We start from the raw sequence: 20437 nt of genomic DNA, 5'->3' as shown, positions 1-20437 counted from the left end.
AACCCATTGATTATGGGGTTGAGCCAGAAGACTTTCCTTTTCCACTAGGGATGCTGTTTATTTCTTTTCCAATTTTGCTGCTCATTTGGACTTATAATAATTTCAGATGTTTGTATTCCCTGTATAACTCAGCATTGAGAGCCTTCATGGCATTGAAATTGTACTGCTTTATTATTTTAATTCTGTAATAAAACCCTTTGACTTTCCTTTGATCTAAAACTCGGTTACTAATTAGGCCCATATCATTTATTAATGTGACCTTCGACACCCTGAACCGCCAGCTTTGCTCCGCGGACCTCGCCCTCACCACCGTCCCACGTATCTGCCGAACAACCACCGGCGGAAGATCCTTCTCCTACCTCGCCACCAAGACATGGAACACCCTCCCCACCCACCTGTGACAAACCCTGTACCTGCTGAACTTCAGGAAACGTTTCAAGAGCTGGCTGTTCGATCAGTAGCTGCTTCTCCCCTCCCCCCTAGACCCTTGAGACCCTCACGGGTGAGTAGGGCGCTTTACAAATATTTTGATTGGTTGATTGATTGATTGATTGAGGAGTAAAGATTCACCACTGGAACACTGCCCTTTTTCCTTCCATTGCCCTATGTGGTCCTTGCGACTGGAGAAGCTAATTCTATAAGCCTCTCCCTTCTTTCCAACCAAATGATCATACAAAGGGAGTGCTCAATATTGTGTTAGTAAGAAAGTGTCATTGTTTTTCAGCTTTTGTAATACACAACCCTGTAATGAATGCAACTGTACCACCTTGTAGTATGTATTGATGTTTGCGATAGCGAAGCCTCCCCTCTGCGGATAAAGGGCTATTTGCCCCCTTCCGATTATCTGGACTTTACCTCTCCGGTGAAATTGTCACCCTGTCTTAAGTATTAAGCCAGTGGCTACAACATGGATGGTTTGAAATTAGAAAAGTGTTTTGAGCATAGTAGACACCTTGACTACGGGTACAACCCAGCACTTACGCCAGGTGTGCAATTCTTGGTGTGTCCCCGTGAACAACAGAGTGCAATTGAGCAGGATCGTCTTACAAATACAAAAGGAGGCTAGCTGTATCCCCATATAGTTAATGGATCTGGATGCCCATTTTAGTGGGGGGCAGGACCTCATCTCCTCTTTGGTGATGCTAGATATAAAGCTGCAGCCCTTCAGAAGTTCATTTTCAATCCCAAGACTTTTTTATAATTTGTCAATTCATCCATAAGCGGGGACAGAGACTACAAGTGGTCAGCGAGTGATACTAGAATATCATTCACATACTTTGTGAATTTAAAGTAACTTACCCAATTTTGACACCCGTCACTCTGTTGTCGTTGTGATTTCAGCTCACCCTGAGTTCTACTGGTAATGCAAAGAGGAGGAGTGGCAGAAGGTAGCTCAGTCAGCTCCCCCTTTCCATAAAGAACAGTTATGGGCTCATGACACTCACTCATGCCTTTGTACTAGGTGAATGGCCATCAGCCCTCCTTCCCAGTCCAAAACCTGGAGCCTAGCCCAATAGTTCACAATACCCACTCCAGAAACGTCCAGCTAACCCAGTCAAAAGTCTTCTTGGCATCCAGAGAAAGAAGGATGGGGTGCTAGTGCATTAGCGCCCAATTGTATATCAGATTAAATACTTTCTTGGTGTTTTCTCCTGTATGTCTACCCAAGAGAATCCCTTCTGGATCCCAGTCAACAAGTTGGGCATCCACAAATTTAGTTAAAAGTGCAATATGTCTATGGAAGACCGCAGAGCATGGGTTCTTTTACGGATATTGGAATCAACTATATAAGAGGTTAAGGTTCTCACATGGTGTTCATGACCATACCATTTACAATCATCAAATTAAAGAGATCGGTGAGAAATGGAGCAAGCATTAACCCAGGTTTTAAAGAAAAGAGCAGAGAAGCCATACAACCCTACAGCCTTAGATTTAGCTTGGAGATGCCCTTTGTGACTAGTAAATCTACATGCCTTCAGCTGGAGATGCCGTTAACTTTTGCAAGCTCAAGGAGTCTAAAGTCATCATTCCATTTACTCTTGTACAATTTCTTCTAGATGTTCCAAAACAAGCGGTATTGTCAACCTCATATACAGGCGCGAGATAGGAGTGAATCTTGCAAGGAGGGAAGACCTTCCTCATTGTTAATTTGGAGGATCTGGGGCCTTTATTATAACAACTGTTAATCCCTTGTACTTTAGTTAAAAGAAAAGAAAACGTATCTCCAGTTTCACACCTGGTTTCTTTCGTCGCACATTCATAATCTGCACAGAGGATAAACCAGGGTTTTTGTTTTACCTCTTGTTTCCTCCAAGACATAATTTAATTTGTTTGCCTCAGCCACCTACACCTTGAATCACAGCTGCCCATTTTATTACCACCTGTTTAGCATCTGTTTGATAATGAGTAGTGAGGATACTCCTTTGTCAGTACGTATGATTCACAGTGCTAGGATTTTGCACCACAGTGAGAAAGACTTGGTCCAGCGTCTGCTGCACTCTAAAACTAGATTCAGAATGCCGGCATGCACGACACCGTCACTCAGAGAATCTGAGGCCCACTGGTCTTCAAGAAACTCTCTTTGCTGGGGTTGAGGACATCAAGAGTACCTAATGTTTACTTAGACCCCATCTAGCTCCACAAATGGAATCAGAGACTTTATGTATGCATCTAGGAGCACTTGTAACACTACCCTAAAGGTGAGTTCCAATTAGCACTGAAATCCTTCATTTCTTTGTGGTATCGTAGAAGTGCTGGCCCTCACTCTTTGTTTAGAGCCATCAGGCAGTTAATGATGCATGGAGAAGGATACTGAGAAGGATGCAATCCACTGGCATTATGTGGATCCACCAGAGCGCCTGGACCGGGGGCAGCATTTGTGTGCTGGGAGGTTTTCATAGAGTTAAGAAATCTGCATGTATCTAAACAAATGTATTATGCGCCTGGCTATTTTTAAGGGTATAATGTATATGTTCAATAATAAATTGTTGGTTGTAGTCATCAACTGTAGGTTATGTCTGATTAAAATTGATCAAAGGATTCTCCGCTACAACTGTTAGTAGCTCTATTAGACATGCTACACTTTCTATAAAAAGTCCTCAGTTACTTATGCTTGTACAGCAATGCCCCGTATTTGTTATTTCCTATCGCTTGAGAGCATCCTTCACTAGTTCTTCACCCCACTAGGAGCAATGAAACATTGATTTTCATTTATTAAGATCCCCTGAGCACAAATCAGGAGTAAACATGGGTGTAGAGCAAAGATACTCAAAGTGCGGCTCGGGTGCAACATCCGGCCCTCCTAACCTTGACATGTGCACCATGGTCAGCAGCAGCACTGGGCTAATGTTTATTCAACTCAGCATTCACATTAAAAAGATGTTACATTAACAAACATGTATTTACTTAAAGGTTAATTGAAGTTAAAGAAAGAAAGTAACTAGGGTGTCCAGCACCACTCAACATTAGGAACACTTTCATTTTTAAAGACATTTTTCAGAAAAAGTGTAAAAATATGGCAAAGTCTTCAAAATTCAAAAGAAATTTGATTGACACACGGAACTGTTTCACCTTGGTACATCAGATGATATCAGTGCATTGAGAAGCATTTTTTTTTAAGTTATAGGGGCATATTATCAAGGACAGGCGATACATTATCGCCGCTTTTATCGGCAGGAAACTGCCGATAAAGCGGCGATAATGGCCTTGATAATATGCTCTAAGGAATTCCAATCGAAGCCCATGTTAGATGTGAACACATCTAACATGGGCTTCGATTGAAATTCATAGAGCATATTATCAAGGCCATTATCGCCGCTTTATCGGCAGTTTCCTGGCGATAATGTATCGCCTGTCCTTGATAATATGCCACATAGTTTTCAAACATGAAGTTAGAAGCATTAATTTTTTCTCCAACTCTGACAACAATGCCTTAGTTAACCCCTTGACCGCGGGCAAATTCTGCTGCGGTGCTGGGGAATTATTGAGTGGGCGTGTTGCGGACGGCCCCCGGCCGTCCTCCGCACACGCCCACTGTGACGTCGGACAGCCGGGGGCAGTCCGACACACCCAACAAGTTAACTATGAAGCAAGCTACTTCTTAAGGGGCACTCTTTGGATGGCCTGGGTTCCTAATATACATGAATATAATAGTTTATTAAATCAAATACAGGGGAAGGTTTTGTACAGGTTACATCCGGAAGTTATTTATTTCAACACCCTCTAATATGAGATAATGATTAAAAATGAGGGAAAGTGAAATAAAACAATTTCCTAGAATCACGTATTTTGGTAAAGTGGGAAAGCCGGGATTAAACCCAGTTTTTCTGGTTTTCTAATTGTGCAATTCAGCTGCTAGATGTATATGCCTTGCTTCCCCTACACCAACCATACTGCCATTCCCACCTCCCGCAAACCCCTACCACCATCATACTGGAATCAATGCGGCCCTCCGTCACATCGCAGACCAAACTTTTTGGCCCGAGGAAAATGTGTGAGAGTACCCATTGTAGGAGAGTCGGGTCTGCTTTCCTATGGTCACCCCATTTTTTGCTTTTTGCTTCACTGGTTTTCGACTTAATGTGGCTGTGGGCCTGCTAATCAGACCCACAGGCCTGCTGTTCTCTCTCTAAATTTCACACAATGTACTTTAGGTACATCACCAATTGGGATTTGGGTCACTCTTCTGAGTCCCTGTACAGAGTACTATAGGTACCCAGGGCATAGGTGCACCCAAGGCCTACCAGGGGATGCAGCATATCTTTTGCCACCCCTGGCTGGCCATCCAAACTGACACAACTGGCTGATCACTCAGCTGGGGCAAGGTTGTGTAATCACCCCTCGCCTAGATATAGTATACCTATGTCTAACCTTATATCTGGACACATTTACACCTATAAGTCACTCCTATGGCAGGCCTTAACAATCCTGGAGGCAGAGTGCTTGGTTTTATGTGAGATGGTGCTCTAGCATGAGCTGAGCCTGTCTGCAGCTTTCGGAACCATGTCCTTATAGCTGTTCAAGTATATTGCCATACCATATACTCTTAAGTGCATTATGAACCTCGTGGTTAAATGCTAACTCTGGTTTGCCTTTATCAAAACATGTCGTGAAAGGTGTCATACGCTTTGGAATACTACCCCCTCGCCAGTTCTGGCGACGGGGGTAGCATTCCACCCTTCTAGAGGGAGAAGACATGTTACTTCCATTAATCCCGGTCAAAGTTAATCAGAGCCTCAACATCACAAAATGGATGCTGCTGCCACAGACACAAGTCTGACCTCCTGCTGCTGGGAGTCCTTCCAGCGAGGGAGGCTTGGACAATAGGTTTCCTGTCACAGGGAGGTGCTAGCACCACCCCAGACAGGCTGTAGTGTATTGGGGCAGGGAGGGCTGAATGAAATGAGACACTGCCTGGGGCACACAAGGTGTCCCATGCATAGTCCAGTTCAAGCCAGTGCTGGGGCACTCCAGCCCCAGCTCTGGCGCGAAACTGGACAAAGAGAACGGGGTGTAACCACCCCCTTCCTGGGTCCCACCCATAGGAGGGACCTAGCAGGTAATCCAGCCCCTAAATTTGGTATATAGGTAGGAGCTGAGTCCCAAGACTTTAGATTTATCCTGACTGAAACTCTGATACGAAACTCTGGACCTTCGACATCCTACTCGACGTAGAAGACTGAAGAATCTCCCTTGTGGTCAAGGAGTGACCACCCTGCACAAGCAGGCACCATCAAGCGATCAACGGTTTGCTTTGTCGACGCTCCTGCCGGAGCCCGAGCACAGAGCCTGACAAGACCCAGACTTCCTGACTTCCTTCAGCCCGATCCACAGCCACAGCAAAGCTGAGATCAGTGGAGGCGACGCGAGACGTGGGACCGGCCATCTTGGAAAGCCAGCTAATTGCTTTCCGTGCACCTTCTGAGGCACCCTCAAAGTTGTGCATTAGGAATTGAGAAGCCCCAGCCCCGAGCACCAACTGCACCGAAGATCAGCCCTCCACACTCCACGAGTTCTGCGTGGGGCCCTTCTGCATTTTCCTGCTCGACGCGTCTGTCCAGTCACTTGCCCGTTGGCTAGTGGCGTCTGTGACGACGAACCTTTGAATTTCCAACACTAGTCAGGTTGTTCCAGACTGGCCCTTGCTCCCCTGAAAAGGAGCAGCCCATCAGACCTTGATGGTCTGATTAAGAAGCCATCTTCCTTTTCTGCGTGGGTTGCCTTTGCCAAGGCTTGTTGACCCCAATCCGGAAGCCGACACCGCCAACAGCGAGAACCGTTGTGGGACAGTCCGTATCCAGCTCCTGGTCATCGTCGACACCTCCTGGTCCACGTGGCTGTAGAGACAAGCTTCACGACATCACCTGATTGCTTCACGACATCGCCTGGTTCCTTCCTGGTTCCATCCTGGTCACTGGCTAGTGACCCAGACTCTGTCCCCTCTGCTTTCAGGTACTCTTCATCCTTGATCCGCCTTTGGATCCACCCGGCCACTTCTCTCCTGGTCGCCTGCAGCATCTTACTCCAAGGTTCCATAGGAATAACCGACGAAACTCGACACACTTTGACACCTATGCACCCGCTTCCTGTGGGTGAGGTAATGCGAGTATTTCGGTACTCCTGTGGGTATTGACTATCCTAGTGTCCTAGTTTCAAGTAGCTTTTCTCTAGTCCATCCGGAAGTGTCCTAAAAGAACTAGTGTCCATTTCTTCCGTTCCCATTCTAACTCTATAGTAACTCGCGTGCGTGTAAAGACACTGCACGCGCATCCCGTGGGCCTCCTGCTCTCCAACCATTGGTAGTACAGTGTAGCCCCAGCGATTCTCCAGGCCCTAGGTCTTTCCTTTGTTCGTGACGTGGTCCTTATACCACTATTTTAGTATATGGTTCGAAGTGCCCCTAGGGCATTACTGTATTTTGTGCAACTTATTGTATTTTAATTAAGTATCTTGTATTGTGCTGGTGCCTCTGACCTCATAAAGAGTTCAGAGGATTGTGTTAGAAATAAATACATATATATTTTGATATACAACCTGTGTGGTGTCCTTTCACTTGGTAGCAAAGGGATTACATATGGTAAAACAGCTGGCTTCACATGCCCTCTTGAGTTTAGCCTAAGACTGCTTTGTCCATGCTATCACTAGGATAGCTGGTCTATAAGGTTGACTTTACAACCATCACCATAGGGGTTGTTTGGACTGATACAAGGTGCCCACTAGAATAGTGGACATCACATATCAGGCCAACTTCTCACATTGGTGTGCAGCGGTTGGGATTTGAGCTTGCTGTTGTTTTACCAATTGTAATCTTTGCAATATCATTTGAAAGATCATACAGGTACCTATAGGTACATATAAAACAAGACTTAGAATACTTAAGTTCTACTGAACTTAGTTATTGTAGACCAAAGGGCCTAGCACACCCTGACTACAACTCCTAGGGAGGTTTAGTAGGAAAACACTTAGTGTAGGTAGGTGCACACACCACACCTCACTAGATCATGTCTGGCGCAGGTGAACCATCTGGATCTCTACCTGTGGTGAGTGGCCCTCCCAGGGCACCCTCCAGATATGACATGCTCAACTTCCAAGAGATGAGACACTTGTGTACCTCAAGGAGATTGAAACAGGGTTCCAACCCTACCATCCCACACCTGATAGAACTCCTAGAGAGAGCTGATCTTGAGAAGGCCTCTAAACCAGACCCCCCAGATAATACAGGTGAGGGTGTACCCTCCACAGTAGATGATCTCCAACCCCAGAAGAGGAGGAAGAGGAGGTAGAAGAGGATTCTGAGGGAGAGGTAGACAGCCAAACTATAGTCAGGAGACTTAGCCAGGCTAGCTTAAGCCAACTTGGGGCTGAGAATGGGACAGCCCCATTCAGGCCTTCAAGCGGGTTTAACCAGAGGTATAGGAGGGACAGATCTCACTCAGGTGAATCTCTCCATTCCAATGGCTCTAGAGGTTCTCAGAGTGGAATGACTTCCTCTCAAAGGAGAGAACACGAGGCTAGGATGAGGGAAGTCCAACTCAGAATAGAGAAGGAAGAACTAGCCCAAGCAAAACTTGCTTTGGCAAGGGAGCAAATGTTAAGTGGATTAGATTCCACTGGTGGCAGCAATATCCCTAAGGATAGAGACAGGTCCTATGACAATAGACACCTGAGTAAGATAGTGCCCCCCTACAAAGTTGGGGATGACATCCACAAATGGATAACTGCTTTGGAGAGGGCCTGCAAAGTACAGCAGGTACCCCAAAGTCAGTGGGCAGCAATCTTGTGGCTCTCCTTTGCAGAAAAAGGAAGAGACAAGCTCCTCACAGTTAGTGATGATGATGCTAACAATTACACTGTCCTGAAGAGTGCTCTAATTGATGGGTTTGGCCTAACCACTGAACAGTACAGGTTGGTGTTCAGAGATACCAGAAGACACAGACTCAGGACTGGACTGATTTTGTTGATTGTGCCACTAAGGCTCTGGAATGCTGGTTGCTGGGAAGTAAGGTTAAGGACTATACAGGATTGTATGATTTGATCATGAGAGAACAAATCCTTAATAATTGTCAGAACCAGTTGTTGCACCAACACCTGATTGACTCAGATCTGACCTCTCCCCAAGAATTGGGAAAGAAGGCAGACAAATGGGTCAGAACCAGGGTTAAGCAGAAACCCCAGAACCAAGGTGGTGATCAGAAAAAGGCAGACCAAAAAGGTGGGGATCAGAAACAAAAAGACCAGAAGTCTTCATCAGGGCCCCAAAATTCTAATGAAGGGGGGGTCCCAAACTTCTAAGAAGAAGAAGAAAGAAGGTCCAAAGAAACCTTGGTGTAATTACTGTAAATCTGCCTCTCACTGGTTTAGTGAGTGCACCAAGAAAGGTACAGCCCCTACCACTGTAGCCCCTAAGGCACCTGCACCCCCTAGTACAGTTAACAGTGGTAGTTCCCAACCCAAGGCTATAGTGGGGTTAACCATGGGTACTGAGGTGGATTCTGGCCTAGTCAGGATTCCAATCCAGGCTGTTCCTGTCTGCAATGTGGACATGGCTATGTCCTCAACTGTGAGTCCCAGTACTCTGGGCAAGTACAGGCAAACACCTTTGATTAATGACAAAGTGGCTCAGGCCTACAGGGACACGTGCCAGTGTCACTATGGTGACACCTAACTTTGTGGACCCTGGACAGATTGTACTGGGTGATAATTACCTGGTGACCAATGCTAGCAATGTCACTACTACCCATAGTGTGGCAGTTGTTAACTTCTCCTGGGGAGGGGTAACTGGCCTCAAAAGAGTTGTGGTAAGTGCAGACCTCCCAGTTGAATGTCTGTTGGGCAATGATCTGGAATCCTCAGTATGGTCAGAAGTGGAGTATAGGACTCATGCAGAGATGTTAGGCATATCAGCACATGTCCTTGCTGTGACCAGGTCACAGGCCAAAAAGTGCCAAACTGAACAGGCCTTGGATCCTGAAACTATGGACCAAGTGCCATCCAAGAGAAAGAGCAGTAGGGTTAAGGCAGTGCCTTCCCCCCTGCCTACAAGTGAGGATCAGCCTTCTCAGGAAGCTGATTCTGAGACTCCTGAAGGAACTGTCCTGGAAGAACTTGAACCTGACCAGGTTGAGTTTCTTGGGACAGGGGGACCTTCAAGGGCAGACTTGAGGCAGGCACAGTTAGACTGCCCCTCTTTTGAACCCCTCAGACAGCAAGCTGCTTCTGAGGCTGCTGGGAATGCTACAGGTACCCACAAAGTTTACTGGGATGAAGGACTCCTTTATTCTGAGGGTCGAGACCCCAAGCCTGGTGCTTCCAGGAGGTTGGTTATACCTCAAACCTTTAGGGGTTTCCTTCTTACCTTAGCCCATGATATTCCCTTAGCAGGACATCTAGGCCAGAACAAGACTTGGGACAGGCTTGTCCCTCACTTTCACTGGCCCCATATGTCAGAAGATACTAAGGAGTTTTGTCGCTCCTGTGTGACCTGCCAAGCCAGTGGCAAATCAGGTAGCACAACAAAGGCCCCCCTCATACCACTACCTGTGGTGGGGGTACCCTTTCAAAGAGTTGGGATTGACATTGTTGGACCAATGGATCCCCAAACAGCCTCTGGGCACAGATTTATACTGTGGTAGTGGATCATGCCACCAGGTATCCAGAAGCTATTCCCCCAAGGACCACAACAGCACCTGTTGTGGCAAGAGCCCTCCTGGGAGTTTTCTCAAGAGTGGGCTTTCCAAAGGAGGTTGTCTCAGACAGAGGTGCAAACTTCATGTCTGGGTACTTGACTGCTATGTGGAAAGAGTGTGGTGTTAATTACAAATTCACTACACCCTACCATCCACAGTGCAATGGGCTTGTTGAAAGATTCAACAAGACCCTCAAGGGTATGATCAAGGGTTTACATGAAAAGCTTAGGCAAAGATGGGACATCCTTCTACCCTGCCTTCTGTTTGCTTACAGAGAGGTCCCACAAAAGGGGGTTGGCTACAGCCCTTTTGAGCTTTTGTTTGGGCATCCTGTAAGGGGACCCCTATGTCTGGTGAAGGAAGGATGGTAGTTACATCTCAAAAAGCCTAAACAAGACATAGTGGGCTATGTACTTGGTCTCCGCTCCAGGATGGCTGAGTATATGAAGAAGGCTTCTAAAAACCTTGAGGCTAGCCAAGAACTTCAAAAAGCTTGGCATGACCAAAAGGCTGTGCTGACTGAGTACCAGCCAGGACAGAAGGTGTGGGTGTTGGAGCCAGTGGCCCCAGCAGCACTCCAGGACAAATGGTCTGGACCCCACACCATTGTTGAGAAAAAGGGAGAGGTCACCTACTTGGTGGACCTTGGAACCCCTAGGATCCCCCACAGGGTGCTCCATGTCAACAGACTCAAAGTATATGTTGACAGGGCAGACATGGGCTTGCTCATGGCTACAGATGAGGGACAGGAGGAAGAGAGTGACCTTCTCCCAGACCTGTTGACTCAGAACACTGATGATGGTTCAGTTGATGGTGAGGCCTTAGCTGGCAGCCTCACTGACCACCAGCAACAGGACTGCAGACAAGTTCTACAGGCCTTTAGACATATGTTTTCATTAACACCTAGTCAGACTAACTGGTGCACCCATGAGGTGGACACTGGTGACAGTCTGCCTGTGAAGAGTAAGATCTACAGGCAACCTGACCATGTCAGGGACTGTATAAAGACTGAGGTACAGAAAATGCTTGAGTTGGGAGTAATTGAGCCATCAGAGAGCCCCTGGGCCAGCCCAGTAGTCCTTGTACCAAAACCTCACATCCAAGATGGTAAGAGAGAGATGAGGTTCTGTGTGGACTATAGAGGTCTCAATGCTGTCACTAGGACATATGCTCACCCACTTCCAAGAGTAGATGAGCTCATTGATAAATTGGCTTCTGCCAAGTTTCTGAGCACATTTGATTTGACAGCTGGCTATTGGCAAATCAGGTTAGCTGAGGATGCCAAGGCCAAAACTGCTTTCTCAACCCCAGGAGGTCATTACCAATTTGTGGTAATGCCCTTTGGCTTGAAGAATGCACCTGCCACTTTCCAAAGGTTGGTGAACCAAGTCCTCACTGGGTTGGATGACTTTTGTGCAGCTTATCTTGATGATATTGCTGTCTTCAGCTCCACCTGGGAGGATCACCTGATCCACCTGAAGAAGGTTTTAGAGGCCCTGCAGAAGGCAGGCCTAACTATCAAGGCCACAAAGTGCCAGATAGGGCAGAGTAAGGTTGTGTACCTGGGCCACCTTGTAGGTGGGGGTCAGGTTCAACCAATGGAGAATGGAGAGTAAGATCCAGACCATCAAGGACTGGGCTCCTCCAACCCCCCAGACACAGGTCAGAGCTTTCTTGGGCCTGTGTGGTTACTACAGAAAGTTTGTTAAGAACTATGGGTCCATTGTGACACCACTTAATGACTTGACTTCAAAGAAGATGCCAAAAAAGGTTCAGGGGACAGTTAGCTGTCAAAAGGCATTTGATGACCTGAAGAAGGCCATGTGCTCTGCACCTATCCTAAAGAGTCCTGACTACTCCAAAGAGTTTATTGTCCAAACAGATGCTTCTGAGTTGGGGGTGGGAGCTGTGCTTTCACAACTTAATGTAGATGGTCAAGACCAGCCCATTGCTTTTATTAGCAGAAGGCTGACCCCTAGAGAGAAAGGTTGGTCAGCTATTGAGAGGGAGGCCTTTGCTGTGGTTTGGGCCCTGAAGAAGTTGAGACCATACTTGTTTAGCACTCACTTCAAAATTCAGACAGACCATAAGCCCCTCTTGTGGCTAAATCAGATGAAGGGTGAGAATCCCAAACTGCTCAGGTGTTCCATTTCCCTACAGGGGATGGACTTTACAGTGGAGAACAGACCAGGGACTGACCATGGCAATGCAGATGGTCTCTCAAGGTACTTCCACTTAGAACATGAAGACACAACTGGTCAAGGTTAGTCTAATGTCCCTGCGTTTGGGGAGGGGGGTTATGTAGGAGAGTAGGGTCTGCTTTCCTATGGTCACCCCATTTTTGCTTTTTGCTTCACTGGTTTTCGACTTAATGTGGCTGTGGGCCTGCTAATCAGACCCACAGCCCTGCTGTTCTCTCTCTAAATTTCACACCATGTACTTTAGGTACATCACCAATTGGGATTTGGGTCACTCTTGTGAGTCCCTGTACAGAGTACTATAGGTACCCAGGGAATAGGTGCACCCAAGGCCTACCAGGGGCTGCAGCATAGCTTTTGCCACCCCTGGCTGGCCATCCAAACTGACACAACTGGCTGATCACTCAGCTGGGGCAAGGTCATGTAATCACCCCTTGCTTAGATATAGTATACCTAAGTCTAACCTTATATCTAGACACATATACACCTTTAAGTCACTCCTATGGCAGGCCTTACCAATCCTGGAGGAAAAGTTCTTGGTTTTATGTGAGATGGTGCTCTAGCATGAGCTGAGCCTGTCTGCAGCTTTCGGAACCATGTCCTTATAGCTGTTCTAGGATATTGCCATACCATATCCTCTTAAGTGCATTATGAACCTCGCGGTTAAATGCTAACTCTGGTTTGGCTTTATCAAAACATGTTGTGTAAGGTGTCATACGCTTTGGAATACTACCCTCTCGCCAGTTCTGGCGACGGGGGTAGCATTCCACCCTTCTAGAGGGAGAAGACATGTTACTTCCATTAATCCCGGTTAAAGTTAACCAGAGCTTCAGCATCACAAAATGGATGCTGCTGCCATAGACACTAGTCTGACCTCCTGCTGCTGGGAGTCCTTCCAGCGAGGGAGGCTTGGACAATAGGTTTCCTGTCACAGGGAGGTGCTAGCACACCCCAGACAGGCTATAGTTTATTGGGGAAGGGAGGGCTGAATGAAATGAGACACTGCCTGGGGCACACAAGGTGTCCCATGCATAGTCCAGTTCAAACCGGTGCTGGGGCACTCCAGCCCCAGCTCTGGCGCGAAACTGGGCAAAGGGAAAGGGGTGTAACCACCCCCTTCCTGGGTACCACCCATAGGAGGGACCTAGCAGGTAATCCAGCCCCTAAATTTGGTATATAGGTAGGAGCCGAGTCCCAAGACTTTAGATTTATCCTGACTGAAACTCTGATAGGAAACTCTGGACCTTCGACATCCTACTCGACGTAGAAGACTGAAGAATCTCCCTTGTGGTCAAGGAGTGACCACCCTGCACAAGCAGGTACCATCAAGTGATCAACGGTTTGCTTTGTCAACGCTCCTGCCGGAGCCCGAGCACAGAGCCTGACAAGACCCGGACTTCCAGACTTCCTTCAGCCTGATCCACAGCCACAGCAAAGCTGAGACCAGTGGAGGCGACGCGAGACGTGGGACCGGCCATCTTGGAAAGCCAGCGAATTGCTTTCCGTGCAACTTCTGAGGCACCCTCGAAGTTGTGCATTGGGGATTTAGAAGCCCCAGCCCCGAGCACCAACTGCACCAAAGATCAGCCTTCCACACTCCACGAGTTCTGCGTGGGGCACTTCTGCATTTTCCTGCTCGACGCGTCTGTCCGGTCACTTGCCCATTGGCTAGTGACCTCTGTGACGACGAACCTTTGAATTTCCAACACTGGTCTGGTTGCTCCAGACTGGCCCTTGCTGCTCTGAAAAGGAGCAGCCCATCAGACCTTGCTGGTCTGATTAAGAAGCCATCTTCCTTTTCTGCGTGGGTTGCCTTTGCCAAGGCTTGTTGACTCCAATCCAGAAGCCGACACCGGCGACAGCGAGAACCTTCGTTGGACAGTCCGTATCCACCTCCTGGTCATCATCGACATCTCCTTGTCCACGTGGCTGCAGAGACCAGCTTCACAACATCACCTGATTGCTTCACGACATCGCCTGGTTCCTTCCTGGTTCCATCCTGGTCACTGGCTAGTGGCCCAGACTCTGTCCCCTCTGCTTTCAGGTACTCTTCATCCTCGATCCACCCTTGGATCCACCTGGACACTTCTCTCCTGGTCGCCTGCAGCATCTTTCTCCAAGGCTCCATACGAATCAGCGACGAAACCCGACACACTTTGACACCTATGCACCCGCTTCCTGTGGGTGAGGTAACGCGAGTATTTCGATACTCCTGTGGGTATTGACTATCCTAGTGTCCTAGTTTCAAGTAGCTTTTCCCTAGTCCATCCGGAAGTGTCCTAAAAGAACTAGTGTCCATTTCTTCCGTTCCCATTCTAACTCTATGGTAACTCGCGTGCGTGTAAAGACACTGCACGCGCATCCCATGGGCCTCCTGCTCTCCAACCATTGGTAGTACAGTGTAGCCCCAGCGATTCTCCAGGCCCTAGGCCTTTCCTTTGTTCGTGACGTGGTCCTTATACCACTATTTTAGTATATGGTTCGAAGTGCCCCCAGGGCAATACTGTATTTTGTAAAACTTATTGTATTTTAATTAAGTATCTTGTATTGTGCTGGTGCCTCTGACCTCATAAAGAGTTCAGAGGATTGCGTTAGAAATAAATACGTATATATTTTGATATACAATCTGTGTGGTGTCCTTTCACTTGGTATTAAAGGGATTGCATATGGTAAAACAGCTGGCTTCACATGCCCTCTTGAGTTTAGCCTAAGACTGCTTTGTCCATGCTACCACTAGGATAGCTGGTCTATAAGGTTGACTTTACAACCATCACCATAGGGGTTGTTTGGACTGATACAAGGTGCCCACTAGAATAGTGGACATCACATATCAGGCCAACTTCTCACATTGGTGTGCAGCGGTTGGGATTTGAGCTTGCTGTTGTTTTACCAATTGTAATCTTTGCAATATCATTTGAAAGATCATACAGGTACCTATAGGTACATATAAAACAAGACTTAGAATACTTAAGTTCTACTGAACTTAGTTATTGTAGACCAAAGGGCCTAGCACAACCATCGCCATAAGGGTTGTTTGGACTGATACGAGGTGCCCACTAGAATATTGGACATCACATATCAGGCCAACTTCTCACACCCATGTTTTAGAGGGTGGATTCCATCACCACTACCAGCGTCCGAGGGGGGCTGAGAGGTGTTTGTGGTGATAATTTTTGCTCCGGCACCTCGTCTACTAGCAGTTTGTAAAAAGTTAATGCCTCAGGGTTTTCCCCCACCTCCTATCACATTGGCAGCATTCTCCACCAGTGACAATGGCTTAGCAGGAGTTTATCTTTGGGTCTTGTCACTGCCCTCCTTGCACCCTGACATGTCCTAATGATGCGTGAATGCAGGTCAAAAATGCATGAACAGCGAGTGATTCACTCCTTAAAACAAGCCTTGCCAATAGTTGAGGCTAGCTCATAAAGTGAATGTGTTTCGACACCTACTGGTGCTCTGAGCACACTGAATCTATACACTACATTTTTATTTTATTACCTTATGCAAATGCCTCCAGTAGTGTATCGCACTTGCACACCCGCTGTATTTTGTTTGTTGCGGAACACTGCCTGATGCAGGGCATTTTGCATTGACTGACTAAATGTGTACATTGAATCTGCCTCACCTGCCACTCACAACACCGCAGAATACCACTCCACTTTCAACCACATCCATCCAGTCAGCTATAAAGTTCCCTGGGATGTGCAGCACCCTAGGAGTTGGCAGGTGTCGCCTACATAATATTCCAGACCAGTTAAAGGTATTTCCAAGTATTTATTGTAAAAATGTTTTTGCATTTCTCCGTTACTGTGTTAATCTTATATTTTTGAAACGTGTACATGCAGTCAGGAGAGCACAGCATATCACAAACCTCATGCACCATGTCAGATTTCTTTTTAGGTATCGCCAATTATTGACTTTAATTTCATGTACCATTCTTGATTCCCCCGCCATTACTTACAAATATACATAACAATATTAGGAGCATGCAGTTTCTTAATTATCTGTATTCTATTTCATATTCATTCATTAAGAATATAATTTGGAGTACATTATTTCATGCTATGCAAATGTTTATAAACACACGGATTACGCCCTAAACATGGAACTGTCTGCTTTGCATTCACAAATTGCTCTATATGTATGTTCAGCTTACGTATGAATATATATGTGTGTATATATATTACCTACTGGCGGTCGCCAGTAGGTATATATAGTTAGGATTTTTTCTCTATGGGTTTTTTGAAAATTCTATGTCTAATAACTTTGGCGTTTGTGGACGGAATCGGCTGAAATTTTCAGGAAAATGGCACATTTTGTTTCTGAGCAGCCCTTGAAAATTTGGGGGGGGTTCGTCCAGTGGGGGCCGAGAAAAAAGGGGGGTCCCAAAACGTGTTTTTAACATTGAGTTTTCCATAGGGCGGTTGGCCTCACTTTTAGCCCGAACGGCTGAATGGATTTGCACGAAACTTGGCAAAATTGTAGGGACTGGTAGCCCGATGTGCCTTTTGTAGGTCTCAATATATGTGCTCCAGTGGATTTTGAGAAATTAACGTTTAAAAAAAGATATATATCTGTAACAGCGGACCGGTTAGCGCTCTGGTTCGCGGACTTTTCGCGCAACGGAGCTTTGTGAAGCGAAGCTGATTGGTTCTCCGGCGTCTGTCAACATTCCAAACAGTCCGTAGCGGCCGCCATCTTGTCTCTCGGTAGGATCGAGAGACAAGAGGAGGTCAAAACAAAGGGGGAAATAACTATAAGGGGGCATAGTAGATCCTCGCTGACCCCCTAGGTTTGATGTGGAGGTTTTAAAAGGGCCCCGCGGGGCAAAAAAAAATAATAAAAATAATAATTGAACGGCTGAATGGATTTGCACGAAACTTGGCAAAATATTAGGGACTGGTAGCCCGATGTGCCTTTGCTAGGTCTCAATATATGTGCTCCAGTGGATTTTGAGAAATTAACGTTCAAAAAAAGATATATATCTGTAACAGCGCTCCGCTTCGCGTAACGGAGGTTTGCGAAGCTGATTGGTCATTCTGTCACTGGGCTATAGTTGGGCTACATCTGGCTGATATTTGGGCTACATTTGTTTTTTTGTGTGTCTGGCGGCCATCTTTGGGCTACATTGGGCTACATTGGGCTTCATTGGGCTACATTCGGCTAATTAGCAAATAGCTCATCGCAAACTAGGAATGGTAAAGAATCGCTATTTATTCCTTAAAGTTCGCTATTTAGGAAATGCAAATAACTTTGATGATACATATGGCGGTTCATCTCTAACAAGATAAGAAGCATAGGGATAGATTTATGATGACTGGCGCATCACCAGGGATGTGTTAGTCATTCTGTGCCGCTGTTCCGTCACCTATGGTGTGCTGCATTTACAATGCGGCGCATCATGGGGCAAAAACAGCACAGATGCGTGATGTATCTGTGCCGTAAAGGTGGCGCATTGCTGGAGTTGTATCGCAAGTGTGATGAAGCTCCAGCAAGGGTCGGGGGTGCCCCTGTCGCAGGGTTTCTGTTCTCACACAGAACTGTGGACAGAGGATTGGAACCTCGGCGAATTAGGGTGTCCCAAAACTCACGTTAGTAATCAAAAACTATTTAGCAAGCTAGGTACAGTGTCACATTGGATATAACAAACTCTCAATGTTTAGACAATCCAGAATATGAACTTATAGTACCTCAGGATACGTGGAACTCATGAACAGTCGGTCGTTATATATTTCTTAGAAACCAGAACATGGAGTTAAGAAGAACACATGTGTATTTGAAATGTTTATTTACTAATGCCGTCTTCTCAGGCGTAGTACCTTAGATAATAAAAGTACACATATTATCAGTAGCAAAATTACCAGCATAGTTACTAGTACATAAAAAGTGAATGGTGATAGTATGTTAACATGCTGTAAATGAATAAGAGTTAGCAACACTTATAAGCAGCCGCGGGCCGTGGAGGGAGTTACGGTGAGGCAGGGAGGCGGGGAGGGGGAGAAGCAGGGTGGAGAATACAAGTACACATATTATCAGTAGCAAAATTACCAGCATAGTTACTAGTACATAAAAAGCGAATGGTGACAGTATGTTAACATGCTGTAAATGAATAAGAGTTAGCAACACTTATAAGCAGCCGCGGGCCGTGGAGGGAGTTACGGTGGGGCAGGGAGGCGGGGAGGGGGAGGGGCAAGGTAGAGAGGGCTCCACCCTGCTTCTCCCCCTCCCCGCCTCCCTGCCTCACCGTAACTCCCTCCACGGCCCGCGGCTGCTTATATCTCACCCTCCCTAATACACATATTATATTATTTGCTAAGAAGGTCTCTTTGTGTTGGTTTAGGGCGTGCCCATACTTTAGTGTCTTAGATTTGAAGGAATCACATCAGCATACACCAGCTCTCTCTTCATGTGAACCGCATCAACTGTTGTGTATGTGTGTTCGGCAAAGCAATATAAAACCCGCCTCATGCCCAGAATTGGCAGAAGTTGCACTTATGTTATGAGTATGAAGTCGTGGAGATCAGACCTCATAACAATTCTGTATCGTGTTGTTCTTGAAACTTTAGCACTCGCTGTACAGATATAGTTTAACAAGTAAAGCAGATAGTAGACCAATAACATATTATTCTCATGTAAACCACGATGAACTACTAGGTGGAAAGCTAAAGCAACAACTAAATGTCGTGTGCAGAAGTTGCAAAAAAGGAAAAATGGCGTTTAAACCGGTAATGAGCCCATGCTAACTTAACACGGTGTAAAGATATCCAGGACCTAGATGACACCTCCCCATGATCCGGAAACGAACTGAATAAGATAATAGAAGTGCCATCTCATGAGAGCAGATTGCAAGTTTATATGTGGACGGTCCGCAAGGTAAAGCATTAAAAACTAGGAAAATTCAATGCTAAAGAAAAATAAAACAGCCAAGTACTTTATCGAGTCTTAAGCCAATAGGCAAGGTAAATAATAAAAACTTGACAATTAAGTCAATGAATTGTCAATGAAATGCTAGTACTCAGCATATGAAACATGAAAAAGGTCTATGACATAACTGTGTATGCAAAATAAGCTGCAACAGCCTCCAACAGGAAGTCACCGTCTTCATCCGAAAACAGTTCAGCCATCCAATTTAAAAGCGGAAAAGAACATACGTGCTCTCCCAGCACCGGATCCTCTATCACCATCAGAGGACAGCTCGGTGGGTTTTCAAGAAAGCTGTGTTCCAAGAAAGACTGTGCTGCCGCCAGTAAATTCCAGGGACCAAGTAGTCCATGCATCAATGCCACAGCCATAATCCTTTCGCCAGGACAAACCAACTCGTGAGTAATGATAGGAGTCATCAGCTGATTAAAGTCGACGTCAGGAGAAACCGGTCCGCAGAGACACAAATCAATGGCCCAATCGAAATCACAGGTCAGGCAGTGAAATACAGGCTGGACACAGGTGAAGTAGGAGAACCGAAAAGATAATCCATATGCCGTGCTTAATATCGCCAACGGCATTGTGCCATAATATTCTAGCATGCGATTGCGGAACAGTGTCAGCAGCTGCAGGGTCGGAGGTTGCATAGGAGGGACATCCATATTTAAAAATGTAAAAAAGCACAAGAGCGTCCGCTGGTAATGCAAGTAAAAATGCAATCCACGAACCAGAGTGGAGAAAATGGAATGAAAGGGAGCAGGGATGACTCCAAAGATTTTCTCAAATGAAGTCACGAGACCACTGGTAACAACTTTAAAAAAGTGTGCCAGGGATTTTGTGGAGGATGCGTTAAAGATAGTCGGAAACATGTTGCTGAAATTGAAAGGCAAACCTGTGTACGGGTGTTCGCTATGTGAAGTACGAAAGTTTCACGGGCCGAACTCAAGGCCACCTCTCTCTGAGACAAAAGAGCTCTTATTCTTGTCATGCCGTTGAAACGTGTCCCAAGGTTGGTATTTGTGGCCAGATTGAAAACTCCCTATGTTCATGTGTGGGAGGAAATAGAACATTTCTGCAGCAAATAACCCGTTCACTTACTGTTACGATAAAAGGAATACTTTTAATTAACTCAGA

This window comes from Lissotriton helveticus, chromosome 9 (genome assembly GCF_964261635.1).
Source record: "Lissotriton helveticus chromosome 9, aLisHel1.1, whole genome shotgun sequence".
NCBI lineage: Eukaryota > Metazoa > Chordata > Amphibia > Caudata > Salamandridae > Lissotriton > Lissotriton helveticus.
Note: the sequence above shows the minus strand (reverse complement) of the source record.